Genomic DNA, 16,752 nt, shown 5'->3' on the forward strand with positions numbered 1-16,752 from the left:
TAATACGAGAGCAGACTTCAAATTCAACTTGATAGTTTCTTTCATTAAAATGAGCTTTGTTCTCAGATAAACGTCAAATGTTTAATGTATTAAACATTTATAAAAATATAAGGCGGTATGTACTCATTGTCAAGTCATTGCATATATGAAATGCCTCAATATAATCTAAATTCTTACATGGTGTTTCCCTAGTTTTGTACTACAGTCCATCAGACCTCAGAAAACAACAAAAGAAACAGTGGTTCCTAATGATGAGTTTATGTTTTAAAATTAATAGTTATTCATTTAAACTGCTACAATTACTATGCACTCCAGTATGTAGCATTTTCTTTAGACCTTTTGTGCTCATGTAAGAATTTATGGCAATAGAACACATTTTTTGGAATTGACTCACAACAAACTCCAGTAATTCAAAGAACATGTCAGAACATGAAGAACATGTCTCAGGGTAACATTTATTCATTCATTCATCTTCATTAACCGCTTCTTCCTGTGTCGCAGGTCACAGAGTTGCTGCAGCTTATCTCAGTGGACCTGGGGCGAGAGGCGGGTTACACTCTGGGCACAATGCTGGTGTACTGCGGAGCACACACTCACGCATACGGACAATTTTGGAACATTCAAATTCACCTAAGCTGCATGTTTTTGGAGGGAGAGGAAGCTGGAGAACCTGCAGAGAACCCACGAAAAAATACAAACCCTGAACCGAACAGAACTCGAATCTGGAGCTGTCTCGCTGTGCGGCGACAGCGCAATCCACTGCGCCACTATGCCACCTCTCAGAATAACAATGTGGCATACAGTATTTATAACAAAGTCATGGTGTGTACAGCTGTGCACTGGCATTGCGCTCAGAGTTTCCTTCGCCTCTCGGCCGTAAATAAGGCTCCAGCAACCCCTGTGACCCGCAAGAAGTGGGAGAAGTGGACAGGAAGATGAATAAATGAATGAATGTCTGTTGAGTTGTCAGTCAATACGAGTTGTTTTTGGTCTTTCACCTTTTAAGGATGACAAAACAGTCACAATTTTATTACTTTCCAGTGACATGCGGTGAGGTTCATGGCTGGTGAGGAACTGATTTTATCATAATTAGATTTACAAATATATGAACCTACAGTGTTGCTTATTCACCATTTAATTATCAACAGTGAGTGGCTTATTTTTAAAGTCTCAGATCAGAATCATTTACACATACAAACTGTAACACACAAATAAGCACATTTGATTAAAAAAAGTTATGTTGTTACCTACAGGTTTGTTTATATGTTACATTTACTTATAAATGAAGTCCATGCGCAGCTCTTTCTGAACAAAAGCAGCGAAAAAAAAAAACTGAGTTCAGATATGTAATCCTCCATTTTCATAGTAAGGCAAGGCGATCGGAAAATAAATGAATGGCTGTACTGTAGGTTACTGTCACTTTTTCTGCGGCCGAGGAAGAAGCATACTCGACCGAATCCCTGGGATCACCAGCGCCCCCTACCATGAGGCCGGAGAAATGTGTGCCTCACTGCGTGCCTCTTATCAGCCGCTCCATGACTGCTCAACTGCAGAAATACGTTACACACATGCAGTTGTTGACAAAAAAAATAAACACTGTACATTTTATATACATTATGGAAATTATGGAAATTTACTTCATAGAGAAAACATTTTAACAGTTTCTCCTTCTTCTTTTCCTTTCGGCTTTTCCCTTCAGGGGTCACCACAGTGAATCAATTGCCTCCATCTAGCCCTGTCTTCTGTTCCTCTTCTCTCACACCAACTATCTTCATGTCCTCTTTCACTACATCCATAAACCTCCTCTTTGGTATTCCTCTAGGCCTCCTGCCTTGCAGTTCAAACCTCAGTTTTCTTTTACCAACATATTCACTATCTCTCCTCTGGACATGTCCAAACCATCTCAGTCTGGCCTCTCTGACTTTATCTCCAAAACCTTCAACATGTGCTGTCCCTCTAATGTACTCATTCCTGATCCTATCCTTTCTGATCACTCCCAAAGAGAACCTCAGCATCTTCATCTCTGCTACCTCCAGCTCTGTCTCCTGTCTTTTCTTCAGTGACACTGTCTCTAGACCAAACAACATCGCTGGTCCCACCACAGTTTTGTACACCTTTCCTTTCATTTTAGCTGAAACTCTTCTATCACACATCACACCGGACACTTTTCTCCACCCGTTCCATCCTGCCTGTACACGCTTCTTCACCTCTTTTCCAGACTCTCCATTGCTCTGGACTGTTGACCCTAAGTACTTAAAATCCTCCACCTTCTTGATCTCTTCTCCCTGTAACCTCACTCTTCCACTTGGGTCCCTCTCATTCACACACACATCTTACTGCGGCTAACCTTTATTCCTCTCCTTTCCAGGACAAACCTCCACCTCTCTAGCTTCTCCTCCAACTTGTTCCCTGGTCTCACTACAGATCACAATGTCATCTGCAAACATCATAGTCCATGGAGATTCCTGTCTAACCTCGTCTGTCAGCCTGTCCATCACCATAGCAAACAAGAAGGGGCTCAGAGCTAATCCCTGATACAGTCCCACCTCCACCTTGAACTCCTCTGCCACACCTACAGCACACCTCACCACTGTCTTACAGTCCTCATACATGTCCTGCACCGCTCTAACATACTTCTCTGCCACTCCAGACTTCCTCATACAATACCACAGTTCCTCTCTGGGCACCCTGTCGTAAGCTTTCTCCCGGTCTACAAAAACACAATGCAGCTCTGTCTGGCCTTCTCTGTACTTCTCTATCAACATCCTCAAAGCAAATACTGCACCTGTAGTACTCTTTTTTGACATGAAACCATACTGCTGCTCACAAATGTTCACTTCTGCCCTTAGTCTAGCTTCCACTACTCTTTCCCATAACTTCATTGTATGGCTCATCAGCTTTATTCCTCAGTAGTTGCCACAACTCTGCACATCTCCCTTGTTCTTAAAAATGGGCACCAGCACACTTCTCCTCCACTCCTCAGGCATCTTCTCACTATCTAAGAACCTGTTGAACAACCCAGTCAGAAACTCTACTGTCACCTCTCCTAGACACTTCCAAACCTCTACAGGTATATCATCAGGACTGACTGCCTTTCCACTCTTCATCCTCTTCAATGCCCTCCTCACTTCATCCTGACTAATCTTTGCTACATCCTGGTCCACAACAGTCACCTCTTCTAGTCTTTGTTCTCTCTCATTTTCCATGTTCATCAACTCTTCAAAGTACTCTTTCCATCTTCCCATCACACTACTGGCACCTGTCAATAGACTTCCGTCCCTGTCCATAATCACCCTAACCTGCTGCACGTCCTTCCCATCTCTGTCTCTCTGTCTTGCCAACTGGTTATAGCTCAGTCTCTCCCTCTTTACTATCCAACCTAGCATACAAGTCATCATAAGCTTCTTGTTTGGCCTTTGCTACCTCTACCTTCACCTTACACTGCATCTCCCTGTACTCCTGTCTACTCTCCTCAGTCCTCTGTGTCCCACTTCCTCTTAGCTAACCTCTTTCTCTGTATACACTCCTGTACCTCCTCATTCCACCACCAAGTGTCCTTATCTACTTTCCTTCCAGATGACACACCAAGTACTCTCCTACCTGTCTCCCTGATCACATTAGCTGTAGTTGTCCAGTCACCTGGAAGCACCTCCTGGCCACCCAGAGCCTGTCTTAACTCCCTCCTAAAAGTCATGCAACACTCTTCCTTTTTCCAGCTTCCACCATTTTGTCTTCTGCTCTGCCTTTGCCCTCTTCATCTTCCTCACCACCAAAGTCATCCTGCACACCACAATCCTATGCTGTTTAGCTACACTCTCACCTACCACTACTTTGCAGTCACTGATCTCCTTCAGGTTACACCGTCTACATAAGATGTAGTTTACCTGTGTGCTCCTACCTCCACTCTTATAGGTCACCCTATGTTCCTGCCTCTTCTGGAAGAAAGTATTCACTCCAGCCATTTCCATTTTTTTTTGCAAAGTCAACTACCATCTGTCCTTCTGCGTTCCTCTCCTGGATACCAAACCTGCCCATCACTTCCTCATCACCTCTGTTATCTGCACCAACATGTCCATTGAAGTCTGCACCAATGACAACCGTCTCACTTCTAGGCATGCTCTGCATCACTTCATCAAAGTCCAACCAGAATTTCTCCTTCTCCTCCAGCTCACATCCTACCTGTGGAGCATACCCACTAACAATGTTCAACATCACACCTTCTATTTCTAGCTTCAGACCCATCACTCTATCCGACACTCTTTTTACCTCCAGGACATTCCTAACAAACTCCTCTTTCAAGATAACTTCTACTCCATTTCTCTTCCTATCTACACCATGATAGAACAACTTGAACCCTGCTCCTAAACTTCTAACCATGCTACCTTTCCACCTGGTCTCTTGGACACACAGTATGTCTACCTTCCTCCTCTGCATCATGTCAACCAACTCTCTACCTTTTCCTGTCATAGTTCCAACATTCAGTGTCCCTACTCTCAGTCCTATACTCTTGGCGTTCCTCTTCTCTCTCTTCGTATGCGCACACTTTCCTCCTGTCCTTCTTCAACCAACAGTAGTCCAATTTCCACCGGCGGCCTGTAGGTCAACAGCGCCGATGGTGGTCGTTGTTAACCCGGGCCTCGACCGATCCGGTATGGAAGTCATAGGTTTGATTTGCATCTTTGATTTGGCAAAAGTTTTACACCGGATGCCCTTCCTCACGCAACCCTCTGTATTTATCCGGGCTTGGGACCGGCACAATAAGACACAAGCATGTGTCCTCTTGCGGCTACATCTACAGTTTAATAGCGACATATAGAGAGATAGCATCACGGTCTCACTGTGTAGCATACCAGCACAGCTAGTAGAGTCATTGTGCAATCCATGATGAGGCTCAGCTGGCTGGTGTCTCACCACAGGTCTCTTCTCAGTATTTCAGTAAATGTGAAAATTCAGTCATTTTGAGTAAAAATAACCTAAAATTGGTGATGTTAAATAGAGAATAACTTTATAATACACATCACTGGATAAATATAACTATTTAATTTATTTCTTCCACTTTTCAGTTTTTTTTCTCTCAATGGCAGGTGAGGCCTTGCCTCACCTGCCTCCCCTGACCGCACGTCACTGCTCCCTTCCTACCTTATGGTGTTGGTTGTGGTTATGGTGAAGGTATGGTTATACCAGAAAACAATATCTTGCTCTTGAAATGTAATCATCATTAGCAGAAGTTCTCTCTTATAGCTAAGACATACGTTATCATTCAAATGACCACATTCTTTAATACTATATTCCTTGTGACCTTGCATGTCAAACCACAAGAGGACAGTGTTTCCCTCTGGAAAAGCTGGAGCTGCCATGTCACTGGGACAATGCCACAATCTCTGTCCTCTATTGTTTGTCAGAGCATTGCTGTGACAGGTGATGGGTACATTGCAGTAGCTATGCTTCTAGAAGCCTGGTACATGATGTGGATCTATTATGTTTGTAACTGAAAACAGATGTTCAGCACACATTTCCACAATTTCCACAAAAATTACTTCAGTACAGCGGAGCACAACGTTATAATGGAGTAAAAATATTATATACTCCCAAAGAAAAGGAATATTAGATTTTGGATTTTTGACAAATTATTTTTCCATCATCACGTTCTAGTGCAGACGTTGATAAAAACAGATGGTTTGAGTAAGAACAGAAAATTTTCAGGACAGAAGGGAAAGTGTGTGTCTGTGTGTGTGACATGGTTGCAGAGGATCAATCTAATTGGGGTAAAGGGCCATGATTTATCCTTTGTTTGGGACTGAGGATGTTCGTAGTGATCCACAGGGACCTGCAGAACCAGTGTTCATCACCTGCAGCTTACCCCTTCAAAACCTGACAGCATCAGCTCTCCCACTTCCCCTTTGTTCAAACCCTCGGATATAATTCACACATGCACGCACGCACACACACACACACACACACACACACACACACACACACACACACACACACACACACACACACACACACACACACACGTGCGCACACGCACAAATAAATTGTCTTCCGCTTTCAGTCCACTGATCCAGTCTGTGTTATCAGACCAATGACTCATTGCGCCCCAGTCTGTCCAGATTATGGCCTTCTATCTATTTTTGTCCTGTCCTGACAAGAAAATGTCATGACCTTGTGTCTCATGCTGGATCACTGAAAGTACAGTATATGTGTATGTGTGTATGTTACTGTGTGTGTGCCTTAGTTTGAAATCCTAATCCCACATGCCCACAGTTGACCTCACTGCCTAATGGAATTGGTTTATTTTTCATTTTTGACATTCACACTGATAAACTTGGAACCGTGTGGTTCTTTCCTACTGATCATCAAATCATTCTGGTGGGACAATAAAGACTGAGGACATAATTAGCACATGGGAAAAAATTTGAGAGGATATGATTAGGGAAACATAAAGGAGTGGCAGTTGGAAAACACTACTTTATCATCAAAAGAAATAATCACTATTAAAATAGAAGAAATTAGATATTCTGAAAATACCATCAACAAACAGCAATTATTGACAGAAACGGACCGGACTGAAAAACCCACCATTCACTGAACTTTCTTTTTATGTCTTCGTGTTTAATTTTGCTTTTTTTAATAAACTCCTTTATAAAAAATTGAAGTGTCAACAACATTTATTAAATCCTGAGGGAATGTTCATATGACAAATCATCCTGGTGGAGCTCACTCAGTGGACTGTCTCTCTTGAGAGAAAGACAGTTTATATAAAGGAAGTTCATTGATTTGGTGGTGCATCGGAATGCTTGCTATGATGGGTTGAAATCTGCATTTCATAACCAGTTATACTGTATACTTTTGTTGCAACTTAGACACATCATAAGTGATGTACCTTGGGTTCACTGGGTGTTTCGTGTCTTTCAACATCAGACACCCTCGCCCAGGCGACCCAGCGGGGTGATCAAGTCCCGGCTTGTGTCTAAGTAGCTTGTGTGGTCCATGAATTTCCCTGCTTGAAGTCCTCTGCATCCAACCTCGATGGGGTTGCATCAGGTCCTCCAACCACTACTTCAGCATTCCTCTGCCAATTGCTCATACTTGGCCCTCTTCCTCTCGAATGCCCCCTCCATCTGGTCTTCCCACAGGACAGTCAACTCCAGCAGGACCACTTGCCTTGTTATTTCTGACACCAGAACCATGTCTGGCCTGAGTGTCAGCTGACGCTTTTCCTTTCCCTGGGCCTTGTTGTAGTACAGTCTCAGGTCGCTTCCGAAACCTGCCCGTCCAGATGCCACTGTTCCCACCAGCTCACTGTGGCGCAAGCGGGACTCAGCCTGGTCAACTGCATTGTAAGCCTTCCACTTCCTGCCAGTTCTCACTTCCATGCCGGCAGAGGAGACTTTGTTGTCACTGGGGTCCCTATACAGCAGCACCTCTCTTGCTCAGGTAACCATAAACTCCTCCATCAGACTCTGAAGGGCAGTTTCACCTTGTTGTTCTTCCCGTACAAGGCGATGCTGCTAAGACTTCGCTGTAGGCCCAACCACTTCCACAGGAAACAGCTGACCTTCCTTTTGAAGCACTCGACCGTGGTCATTGGCACATTGTAGACCAGCAGTGGCCAGAGGAGTTTTGGCAAGATGCCATGCTGGTAGATCCAGGCTTTAAACTTGCCTGGTAGTCCTGACTTATCCACTGCTGTCAGCCAGGTTCCCAACTCCTCTGATGTTGCTTGGAGTGCTGCGATGTCCTTCAAGGTGCAGTCAAAAGTCTTGCCCAGACTCTTAACTGGCTTCTCTCCCACAGATGGAATCTGGATGCATCCTAGTGAGAAGCAGAACTGGTCTGTCACCTTCCCCTTTTCACCACCTGCAACCTGGACTTAGCTGGCTTGAAGTTCATCCTGCCGCTTAAGACCCTGCAGGATCCATCTGCAGCTCAGGATGGATGTTGTAGTCGCTGTCAGGTCATGTGTAAATGCTCTGATAGGGGGCTCCCGCATACCTGAGTTCGTTAGAGGGCCTCTGCACTCCACCTTTGCTGACTTCACAAGCATATTCATAGCCAAGGCAAAACAGTATCAAAGACATAGGACATCCAGTGATAATGCCATTCTCAAGCTGATGAAATGCAAACAATATTGGTTTAAAACAAATACACCAACACTAATCGTTTAAAATGGTTTGTTCTTTAGAAGCAATGGTTTGCTCTTATTCAGTGTGTTGCTGGACTCAGTTTCAACCCCACTGAGTGCTATGAGGAGGACCTGTTTTGGCCTGTGGCCTTAAAATGGTTTTGAGCCAAAAATAGAGACAGACTGAGATCTGAAAAGCAACATTTCCACCTCATCGCCTAAACATCCAATGAATAGTGACGTGCTGTACTCTTGTCAGCCTCAGCCCTGCTTTCTCTGTTGTTTCTTTTTACATTCACATTTCCCAAGTTACACTGAAGGACAATAAGACCAAGTCTTCTTAAGTATAAAAGAACTCTCACCAGAGGTTGAAGCAGAAGCAAATGGACTGTTAAGAACTGACGTCATTTTACTTCACATCCAAGACGGCTTCCTCAGTTAAAAGTGACTGGTGGTGTTTTTCAGGTACTGTACTTAACCTCTTGGCAGATATACTGAGGGCCATTGTGGTCACATGTACAGACCACAAAAGAAGTAAAATAAAGAAATAAACAAAAATTAAGAAGTAGTACTTTGGTCAAACCTGTTGTAACCTTTGAACTACAGTATATTCATATACATACTGTATATGCATGAATAATACCAAAAGAGTGTGATGGTCAGTGAATATGGATGTCATCCCCAAAACGAATTAGCTTTCAGTTTAAGGCTGAAAAAAATAACATTGTACCAGGAACATACTGCATCTTTTTTGACTTCACTTTCTACCCATCAGCTAATATGAAGACATAAGTTTCTTTGGCCTATACCACAGTGTTTTTTAGCCACTTTAAGTGCTTTAAGCTCTTTAAGCTCTTTGTGGAGCTGGACATTCACTCACCCAGTTTATGTCAAAAAGGTTGACAAAGACAAGGCTAATGACTATGACTAGGGTGTGGCAGTGGCTCAGTGGTAGAGCGCATGATAGAGCAGGTTGCCTAACGTTCCAAGAGCGGCGGTTCAATTCCTGCTCCCACCCAAAAACACCCAGAGTGTGAGCTGACAGTGGGAGGTGTCAGCTCACCTTTGGAGCACTGCCGAGGCACCCTTGAGTGAGGCACTGTCCCCTTTACAAGTTGTTCATTGGAGGCAACTTGTAAACTTATAACTCTCCCTCACCTGCATGCCCATAGGCCCTGTGTGTGTGTGTGTGTGTTACGGGCCTGTACACACTATATAGATGCATGTAAAACTACTAACCTGTGTGTAGAGTGGAGTCTCAATTTCCCCTCTGGGATTAATACAGTCAATAATTAATACAGTTATGTGAGACATAATACTGGATACATTTGTTCGTAGTAAAATATGCCTTTATCAAAGAAGACAGAGGACATACAGTTTTGGTCAAAAGTTTACACACAGTTGTAAAGAACATACTTTCAAGGCAGTGTTGAGTTTCCAGTCAGTTCTTCGACTCTGATTTTTCTCTAATGGGGTGATTAGAACAGTCACTTATTTGTCACAAAAAACTTTCAGGAAATTTAGTTGGTTTATGACTTTATTATGGGTCAACTGAAAATGTGACCCAAACTGCTGGGTAAAAAATAAACATACAGTAATGCTAATATTTTGTTACATATGCCTTGGCCATTATCACTTCAATTGGTAACCATTCACTAGCTTCTGGCAAGCTTAAGGTTGAATCTTTAACCACTCGTCTTGACAGAATTGGTTAAATTTGTCAGTTAAATTTGTTCAGTTAAATTTGTTGACTTACTAATATGGACTTGTTTCTTCAGCATTGTCCTCAAGTTCTCAACGGGATTTCAGTCAGGGCTTCACGAAGGCCATTCAAAAATCTTAATTCTAACCTGATATAGCCATTCCATTACCACTTTCGGTGTGTGCTTTGGGTCAATGTCTTGTTGAAACACCCAACCCTGCCCAAGACCAAACTTTCATGCCAATGATTTTGGGGTTATCTTAATGAATGTGAAGGTAATCCTCCTTCTTCTTTATCCCATTAGACCATTTACCAGCTCCTTTGGCAGCTAAATACCCCAACAACATAATACTACCACCACCGTGCTTGACGGTAGGCAAGCACGGTGGTGGAAAATAAAGTCTTTCCCTACATGAGGATTTTTACAGGAAACCCAAAAATTTCAAAGAGCAAATTAAAATCATAGATTTTTTTTCTCAATAAAGCTCCTTTGAGTGGCTTTTAGACAGCTGAAATTCAGGACCTCAGATCAGTTTGGGGCAATACATTTCAAATACAGTATAGTTGGAAGTCTGACAGCTGTGTGAAATTGGTTGAAAAGAGTATAATATTGTACCTTTAAGCAATTGTCACACCTTGCTACTTCTAGACCTACTCAGCCTAAGATGTTGGATTGTTGGGCAGCTTGTATTTACCAATACTGAATATCATAGGAGGCGACCGTGGCTCAGTGGTAGAGCGGGTTGTCCAATGATTCAAGATCAGCGGCTCGATTCCTGTTCCCGCCGAGTCATTTGTCGTTGTGTCCTTGGGCAAGACACTTTACCCTCCTTGCCTCCAGTGAGGCACTCGCTGGTGTGTGAATGTGTGTGATTGTTCTGGTGGTGGTCGGAGGGGCCGTAGGCACAGATTGGCAGCCACAATGCCGTCAGTCTGCCCCAGGGCAGCTGTGGCTACATACGTAGATTACCACCACCAAGTATGAATGAGGTGTGAATGAATGAAAGGATCCAATGTAAGCGACTTTGAGTGTCCAGACAAGAAAGCGCTATATAAATCTAATCCATTATTATTATTATTATTATAACTGAGAGCTTCTACCAACTTAATGGATCCAACCTATCCAAATTCAAACTATCTAGTTCAAGGACCATTTTTGCATCCAACAAAAAAATCTCATCAAATATTCAGCAATGAAGAGTTCTTGTTGAATGGTCTGTTTTGATCGGATCAGTGATTACACTCTTGTTACTAAATGACTGCTTATTAGAAAGCTTCACTTCTGTTAGTTGTGTTTCAGTTCCTTCAGACTTTGAAATCAGGAAGGCAAATGCATACTATTGATTTTGAACTAGACAATTATGAGAAGACATACAGTATAAGCAAGTTAAACAGGTGCAGGTGTGTGGAGAAGCTGTGGATGCACCAGGTTTGTTTGTGTGGCAGTAATGAGATCATTGAAGTGTCCACTCTGCTTATGGCTCTGCCTTTCTTTCAGAGTAAATTACTTAGTTACTGAATTCATAATAAAATACAACAAAAATATGTAACTGAATAATGGACAGCTGCAACTCCTAAAATTGATCATAATCATGCCTAATTTAGGAGTGCCAATTATCAATATTTGCTTAATAATAAAACTATTGTCAGTGACTGCAGCTTCGCACACCTGAATTACATGGACACATTATTTATCGTAGCTGCAGCTGTGTTCAGCCTGTTACGACACTGGGTGGATGCAAACATGAGCAGCATCAATGTACTCACTTAATCATAATTAAAGCAAGGAATCAAATCAAATGTTGAAGTCTATCTCATGTTGCAGTCACACGAAAAGGATTTTCCACAATGATCTTTCCAGATTTACCCTGTTAAAATTGGGTGATGTCTGTGCAATAAATTCTTGTCGTGAATTATCTACAGTTATAGTTTGATTTTCATAAAAAAGTCAAACTATCAAACTAATTTTTATAAAGAGTTTAATGTGGTCTTACGGTTTCCTCAAAGAAGTAACATATAGAACAAAAGCACCAATAGACAGAAACGGTGTCAGAGTAGGCAGCTTTATCGAATTCTATTAGTTCTTCATTTTCCCAGAAAGAACTACTGTACATATGTAAGTCAGTCAGTCATCTTCAGATTACCACCGCTATATCTGCCGCAGCGGGTCATGGGGAGCCGGAGCCTATCTCGGGGGCATAGGGCATGAGGCGGGGGACACTCCGGGCACAACGCCAGTGCACTGCGGAGCCACACACAAAGACATACAACCATGCTCACACACACTCATTCCTACGGGCAATTTGGGACGGCCAATCAACCTGAAGCGCAAGCTTTTGGAGGTGGGAGGAAGCCGGAGAACCTGGAGAGAACCCACGCAGACACGGGGAGAGCATGCGAACCCCGCACAGAGCGGGACTCGAATCCGGGTCCACCCTGTTGTGAGGCGGCAGCGCTAACCACTGCACCACCATGCCGCCTGTACATATGACATTTATTGAAAATATCAATTTGTAAGCAATTTTAACACTTTTTTTTGCTGAGCATACATGTGGTGAAAATTCTTCTGAAGATGATTTTTAAAGACAAAAGTCCAGGTTATACTTTAATGTCCAATATCAGACTGACAACGAACCAATGGCTTTTACAACAGATGATGAAAACCGTGATTGGTGGCCATGTTCACTTCTTTCCCTTCAATAAAAATACTATCACTACAAATGTGATGAATGAATGCTGCAATAAAAAAAACTGGACCAGATATTTTTAGAATAAATACAATCTCAAAAACTTTCTTCTAAGACTATCAAAAGACAGAGGTTCAAATGTGAGGAGCTCTGAAAATAATTCCAGTAATAAAGCAGGTTTAAAAACCCAAGGCACGGTCTGAGTCAAAAAACACATGAATCAACATCCAATTACCAAAAAAATACACAGAGAAAATGCTGAAATGTTCAGCCTAGGGATGCCGAACCAAGAAAGACTAACAGACCATTAAAGTGTCACAGGAATAATAATGAAAGTTGTTTTTCAAATGGGAAAAGAATGATACATTAACTCATACAAATAACTTAGTGGAAAGTGGAAATTTTGTCATACAAATTGTCGACCTTGATGTCGTAGACTCAGATGCATGGCAGTTCTTTGGCTGGTGGTTAGAAATATTTTATTAGTTCACAAAGTGCATATAATTTTTTGCATACAGTACATGACCTTTGTAAAACGATATTTAATTGCAACCATTTTTTATCAGCACAGAGTGACTTGATTTACTTAGAAAGGTTTTCCATTATCATTAACCCTGAAAGCATGTAAGGTAATGGTAGCATTAGGGAAAATAATGATACAGCAACAGGTTTTCAAAAAAAATCCTTTGTGATATGAAGTATTCAAACAGCTATAAAGTCTCTGAGGAAAGAAACACACCAATCCTCTTCGTAGCTTCCTTGCTGTCTGCAAATTGTCATTCCTTGTTTAGTTCACTATGCCCTTTTTGTTCCTTGTTTCTGGATCTTACAATAGTTGCATGGACATTTTTGGACTCCCCTACCTTTGGGACTGTTAATTAGCACACTTTGTTTTTAAAGACTTGAATTGAACTTTGGCCTCTGTCTACATTTAAGTCTCCCCGCTATTTTGCCGAAATGTCACAACCTATCGTAACTGAAACCCTCAGGTCTTTGGGGTATAGGGCCATCGAAGGAGCATATGAATGCACTACAAATACAATTGTGAGGTTAAATCCAGACATGATAAAGCACAATTTGTATTAAAGCCAATCTGCTCAACCAGCTACAAGCTCCAACTCACACTGGGCAATAGAGTAATTGTTCTCTCTCTGAAACAATCCCAACTCCTAGCAACACGACTCAGCTCTATTTTAGAATCACTGTAAACTCTGTTTCAGGATAATCATAAATTTTCCATGAAATGTCTGCCCACTATGTGATTCTTTGTTTCATGTCACTGCACTATCGTCTTCTTTTTTTGTTCTTTTTTTTGTTACAAATGGCATGAAATATCCACGGAAGCAGAATATCCCACTTTAGAGTGAAGGAGATTTAACCTTTGTATTCATTATACAACTGGGTATACGTTGGATATGATGTTGTGCACAATTAAACTGAACTGCAAAGCCCTCAATGTAAAAAAGAATAGAACACATTGTGAAGTGTCTATTGGTAAGAAGGCCTTCTGCAAGAACAGGGACCTCAGTGATAGACAGAATGTGGCAAGTGTTAATGAATTCCTTTAGACAATTAAATGTCATGAAGAAGACCATAGAATTTTCAGAAGCTCTCAAAACAAGTGGTGCTGTACTGCCAGGCTGGCAAAGAAAGATAAGGATAAGAAAGCTTTGAGTCAGCTGGCCATTGGTTCAAGTCAGTGGGATGACTAGTCTGAAGCGAATTGACTGTGGTGTGTCTTTTAAGATACAAAGCAACAGCTGTAACTACGTTTATAGACCTACCAACACATTTTAGTGTGTGTGTGTGTGTGTGTGTGTGTGTGTGTGTGTGTGTGTGTGTGTGTGCATGTTTAAAGATTAACCTTCTGTGTGACTAGTGCTTCCACTTCTTTATAAACCTATTTTATTAAATGGAACTCTCGACAGATGGTCTGAGAATCATCAACTTTCCTGAATCTTTTATCCTCTGATACAAAGGAAGTGCCAAGGGAGAAAAACAATAAGAAAAGAAGATAAATCCATAAGCACATGGAAGCATAACATTTTTGTGCATAAAAGGATGCACAAAGAGATTTAACACACACTAAAAATGTAATGCCTGATGGATGGTTCAACTAGAATCTTTTAAATTCTGAGACTGACTGTGACTATGAGGGCTCTGAGCGCACTGACCCAAACAAAAATATGTGGGTGTGCATTAATCAATTTTTATTGGAAATTGATTCCATTGTGCTACCTGAAATGTGCCCTGTGTTACATTTTCAGTATACTGTATATACATTTGCTGTTTGATTGACGACATTAGCTCAATTTGTGTGTATTTATCTACTCAAGTTATGGTGTCTAGAACTCTCAGGGCCATTGAAAACTTTTAAAAGTATGTCTTTCTCAAAAGTTATATATTGTTTATTTATATTTAAACAGACTTAATTTTTCTGACTCACTGGTGTGATGTAGCCGTTTTGTTGCCACAGCAACACAGTGGAAATAAACACAATTTCTGGAACTTTGGAACTCAAGCTTAGCGCTAATTAAGGGCTTTTGAAGAAAGTCTGGGGTATTTATAGAAAAAGCAATACGCTTCTTTTACATCGCTGCTACACACCCTGAACACATCTGATGCTGCAAATAAAAGCAAGTCACATGTTTTTATTGAATGGTGTGTTCATCCTGTTACACATCATGAAAGATCTATTATGAATGATAACTGGTGAATCTCAGTAGTGGGATTAAAGCAGACTTGATGTTCAATGGTAAAAAGCTTAACGATAACAATGTGGGATATGATGGATGTACCACTGAAAAAAGAGGATTTGAAAGTATGGGGGGGGGGTGGGAGTTAGACAGAGAAGGTCATCTCTGCAGTGGATTAATCTCCTCTTTCATCCCAGTTCCTTTCTCCTCCTTACCTCACGCACAAAAGCCGCTACATTCCTTGCAAAATGCTGAGTAAAAATTTAAAACAAGACTCAGCCATGCCTAGCAGTTCTTTCTTTTAATGATATTTTTATCTGGTAGTTCACAGACAAAGTTCTAATCCTGTTTACAAGGACAGAATCATTTTACAGCTATTACCTGAATAGACATTCAGTTTTCATGTTTCCCAGTATCAACACAACATTCAGTCAAAATCTATGACCTGTTCAGTTTGCAGCATCAAACTGTGAGCATCATTTGCTCACAGTGTGTGACAGCTACTGTATGTAACAGAAGTTTATTGCTTCTTTAATAAAGACCTCAGACCTGTTTCAGCAGCCCTTCATTGTGTTAATCTTGAGTTCCATTAGAGCTGAAATGAACTTTATTTACACTGTACTAGGTCAGATACTATATCTTTTATTGTTATTTTGTCATCATTGCTTATTGTAAATAACACATCTAAATAACACTTCTATACAGAAAGAAATAAAAAAGCAATATCGCCACACAGTAAAATGTGAAGTCAAACTAGATGTGCTGACATCATGAACTTTGTTGATCTAAGATGTTTTCTTGATTTCAAGAGTTAAGAAATGCGTACCTGATTTATTTTAACCATACCATTAAGTTATATGTATAAAAAAAATCTAATCATAGCTTTTATACTTAGATACATACAGTAGCTGGAAATTGGATTTTTTCCCAATATCAAATATGAGGACCTTACTGCAAATTAACCAAACCAATTTCAAATGAAGGCAACCAAGACTTGCACTCAAAAAATGTCTCTTAAATATGTTCCAGGAAATTCAATTCATGGACTCCACACCAATTCCAATCTTCTCAGTTTTGGCAGCAGTTTTCCTTTATGGTGACACTAATATAAATTTATTTTGGGTTATGTGTATTAAGAAATGAATGCTCAGTGCCAGCAATTCATCTTTCGGCTGTCCTTTGCAGATTTAGGCCACCTGCCAGCCTTAGATCTCTTACGCTACCTTGAAATGCAGTGACTCCACTGTTGGTGACATTTTGAATTGTATTCACAGAATCCAGCTTTATAAATGAATCAATTTCAATTAAACCAGCTCTGTGTTAGATACTCCATTCAAAAGCACCTTAAAATTTAAAATATTCAAATAACCCAGGACCTATAGGATGCTAAGATTTTTAATAATAAAGACACCTGACATTTGTCTATGTGGCAAAAAGTAATTGAGAGAGACATTTGTTATTCTATTCTATTTATATTCTATTCTATTCTATTCTATTCTATTCTATTCTTTTTGTTTGCTTTTTGGAGCAGATATGAAT

The sequence above is a fragment of the Antennarius striatus genome, chromosome 13 (assembly GCF_040054535.1).
Source record: "Antennarius striatus isolate MH-2024 chromosome 13, ASM4005453v1, whole genome shotgun sequence".
In the NCBI taxonomy this organism is placed as follows: Eukaryota; Metazoa; Chordata; class Actinopteri; order Lophiiformes; family Antennariidae; genus Antennarius; species Antennarius striatus.